Genomic DNA, 4,401 nt, shown 5'->3' with positions numbered 1-4,401 from the left:
TGGGGGCCCGACGCGGCTGCCCAGGACATACTACAACCCCCCTCAGGATCCGCCGCCTCAGCATCGTGCTTTTTGTGTCGCCATGGTTGATCCGCCGCCGCCACCACATGCGGCTGCGCACTGGAGGCATCAGGTGAATGAGTTTCTTGTCGGCCCCTTGCAGCGTAATGTGCTTACTGTACAGCCAAGCTTGTTTGGGGTAGGTCTGTTTGAGATGAGTAGTCCAAACTCTGCTAGTGCTCTGGTTCAACATGGTCAGTTTCAGCTGCATAATCGTTCCCTTCGCTTCCTGCATGTGGATGAAACTCAGAATCATCGAGCTATTTTGGGTTGTCGGAGGGGTTGGTTGATGTTTTTGGGGGTCAATCCTGACTATCGTAATGATTTGGATATTGCTAATGCTGTAGCCACATTTGGACAATTTTACTATTGGAATAGTAATGATCCTGTCAAGGATAGAGTTCTTGTGTATGCTACTTTCACTTCTCCACAACTAGTTCCTAGAGATGTGGTGTTTGGTAAATATGCATCTGTGGGTGGGATAAAGGAAACCTGGACAGCTCCTGTATACATCCTCACTGCAGATTTTGCTGATGCTCTGCCAGCAGATGAAGATCCAATGCCACCTGATGGCAACCCCCACCCTCTCCCTGGGAATTTGATGCCAAATATGAATTTGTTTGTGAACCCTCAATATCCAGAAGTGGGTTGGGATGCAGTTCAAGAGCCTTTTGGTAATGATGGGAATCACTTGGGCAATGAGGCTGGTCAGCACAACCATCCTTTATGGGATTTGCAGAATGAAGTGCAAGGGCAACAGGAGGAGTTACCTGTTTCAATGGTTCTGAATATTTCTGATGGTTCTGATTTTTCAGTGAATATGGTGCTGGATGGGGTTGTTCCAGTTCAGCAGAATTTGCAGGTGTTTGCCATGATGGAGATGTTTATTGGCCCTTCTCCTCCTCCTGAGATGTTGAGGCACAGGTGGTTGGCTGCAGTGCTTCCTATAGCTACCCCTGTCCTGCAATTCAGTAAGCTGGGTGTTTCTCCTTTTATTTCTCTGAAGCATGATGCAGTTATGCTGGGGAAAGATGGGTGCTTGTCTACATTCCAAGGTCATGCTGGGGAGAACAAGGAATGCAGGTTTTTTGAGGAGGAGGATCTACTACCTGGTCTGTTGTCACTTCAGACACCTAAGAAGAGGAGGCAAAGGAAGAAAATGGCCCCACTTGTAGAGAATTCTGAGAGGAGGTTCACTAGGAGTTGTCTTAACAAGGAGGGTTATAGACCCAGGCCTGTTTTGGATATTCAGCCAAAAATCAAGAAGAAGTCAAGGGCTAAGCTATTGTTAGCCAGAGCAGCAGAGAATGATGAGGAGGAGCAGCTCAATATGCATAATGAGGACACAAGGGAGTATGAGACTGATGAGGCAGCTGCTGATATCCCTGTGACCCCTCTTCCTGTGCTTCAGTCTGTGGGGATTGCTTTGGGAATTGCACCAGAGAAGCTTACAAGAGAGCAGCTTGAGGCTGAACCTGTGAAGGGGAATCCAAAGCAAGCAGATAATGTGTAGTCTGATGGGTAAAGTGTGTGTGGGGGCTTCATCTGGTCTTATAGTTTTTGTGAAAGCTTTTGTGGGGCTTGTTCTAGTGTGTGGGGTGTGTGATCTGTTGCATCCTACTGAGGAGGTTCATTTTGTGGGGGTCTTAGTTCTTGTGCTTGATCGTCATGGAGTTCAATACAGTTGGTATGTTTTATTGTCCATGATGTATATTTTGTGCTACAGTAATGAGCTGGTATTGCATGTCAGCTTGGTCCTATCATACTCTATTTGTCTTTATTATGAGTAAGATCTATATGAGGAAGTGGCGTGTGTTGTGTTGGAATGTGCGTGGACTTAATGCTGATAACAGACAAAGGGAAGTTAGAGCTAAGATTGATGAAAGTGAATGTGATATCATTTGTCTCCAAGAAACTAAATGTGAAGTGTTTGACTGGAAATTAATTAGAAAATTCTATCCCAAAAAATTTGACTCTTTTTCATATGCTCCCTCAGTGGGTGCTTCTGGTGGTATTATTATTATTTGGAATTCTGCTATATTCCAAGGAGTGCTGATACAGTCAGAGAGGTTTGGGCTGGTAATTAAATTTTCTTCTGTGCATAATAATGAGGACTGGTATCTTGTGTGTGTGTATGGGCCTTGTCATGGAATTGAGAGGGATAATTTTGTATCCTGGTTATATAATTTACAAATTGCTCCAGAGGAAAATTGGCTTATAGTGGGAGACTTTAATTTCATCAGAGCCCAGGATAATAGGAACAAACCTGGTGGGGATGTTAATGATATGTTTCTGTTCAATGAGATAATTGGACACCTTGGTTTGTTGGAGTTGCCCATAAAAGGAAGAGCATACACTTGGTCTAATATGCAGAGGGACCCCTTGCTTGAGCAGCTGGATTGGTTTTTTACTAGTGCTCATTGGATTTCAGATTATCCTAATTCAATTGTGCTACCTCTTGCTAAAACTGGGTCAGATCATGTACCATGTGTGATTAATATTGATACAACTATCCCAAAGGCTAAAATATTCAGGTTTGATAATTACTGGGTGGATCTCCCAGGGTTTAAAGAATGTGTTGATAATTCTTGGAGTCAGATTTCCCATAAGAAGTATAGTTCTGCAGTGTTAGCAGACAAATTGAAGAAGTTCAGATATGATTTGAGGAAATGGTATACTAGTCTGTCTAAGCTTAAGGAGATAATGAAGAAATGTAATGAGTTCATACTCATTCTAGATTCTTTGGAGGAAAAAAGGCCTTTATACAATGTGGAGTTTAATTTTAGGCGCATTGTGAAATTGCATCTTGATGAATTGTTGCTAGTGGAATGTAATTATTGGAGGAAGAGGTGCACCATTAGGTGGATTAAGCAAGGGGAAGATAATACTAAATTTTTTCATGCTATGGCAACTGAAAGGTACAGAAGAAACTCCATTGCTTTGTTACATGATGCTGAAGGAAATGAAGTGAATGATCATCAGTTGATGGCTAGCATGCTTCTTAAGGAATATAAAGGAAGATTGGGACAGTCTGAACCAATTAATATGCAGTTTGATTTGAGTATGTTGCTTCATAAAGTAGATGGTTTGGATTCATTGACAAGGCCTTTCGAGGAAAAGGAAATGGATGATGTCATTAAGTATATGCCAGCTGACCGTGCTCCTGGCCCTGATGGATTCAATGGTTTATTCTTGAAGAAATCTTGGCCAATAATTAAAGCAGAGTTTTACAAATTAGCAGCTGATTTTCATAGTGGATCTGTTCAGTTGAAGAACATAAATGGGTCCTATATTACTCTGGTGCCAAAAAAGCAAGTACCTCTGTATGTGAATGATTTCAGGCCTATTTCTTTGACAAATGTCTGTGTCAAGTTCCTTACCAAGCTAGCTGCTAATAGATTGCAAGATGTAATCTTGTCTTGCATCCATAAGAATCAATATGGATTTCTCAGAGGTAGATCCATTCAAGATTGTCTGGCTTGGGCTTTTGAATATCTTTATTTATGCCATGCCTCTAGGAAACCAATTATTATACTCAAGCTTGATTTTGCTAAGGCATTTGATACTATTGAGCATGAGGCTATTTTGCAAGGGATGCATCATAAGGGGTTTAACAGTATATGGTTGAATTGGGCAAAGGAAATTCTCTCTACTGGCACCTCAGCTATCTTATTGAATGGAATTCCTGGTAAACAGTTTGAATGCAAAAGGGGGGTCAGGCAGGGTGATCCTATCTCCCCTCTATTCTACTTGTTTGGCTCTGATTTGTTGCAGTCTGCTGTTAATGATTTAGTAGTCCAGGGGTTGTTGTATACACCTATCAACACAAATGAGGAGGACTTTCCTATAGTGCAGTATGCTGATGATACATTGTTGATCTTGCCAGCTGATAAGCATCAATTGTTGGTTCTGAAGGAAACTCTGAATAAGTTCACCTTGTCCACAGGTTTAAAAATAAACTATGATAAGTCTCAGATGGTGCCAATTAATGTTCCTCCTGAGCTTCTTGCTAATCTTGCTGAGGTGTTTGGTTGTCAAATTGGCACTATGCCATTCACATATTTGGGACTTCCTCTGGGAACTACTAAGCCTACTATTACAGAGTTGTCACCTTTAGTGTGCAGATTGGAGAGAAAGCTTACTGCTAGTTCTAGCTTCCTTTCACAAGGTGCAAGGCTGCAACTGATTAATTCTGCTCTGGCTTCAATGCCTTTGCATTTTCTATGTACTCTGCAACTACCTCCTGGACTTACTAAGCAACTGGATAGGATCTTGAGGCAATGTTTATGGAGGGATCAAGAGGGACATCCTAAGCAATCCTTGGCAGCATGGGAAATGATT

This window comes from Lolium rigidum, chromosome 6 (genome assembly GCF_022539505.1).
Source record: "Lolium rigidum isolate FL_2022 chromosome 6, APGP_CSIRO_Lrig_0.1, whole genome shotgun sequence".
Taxonomy (NCBI): domain Eukaryota; kingdom Viridiplantae; phylum Streptophyta; class Magnoliopsida; order Poales; family Poaceae; genus Lolium; species Lolium rigidum.
This window is presented reverse-complemented; position numbering follows the sequence as displayed.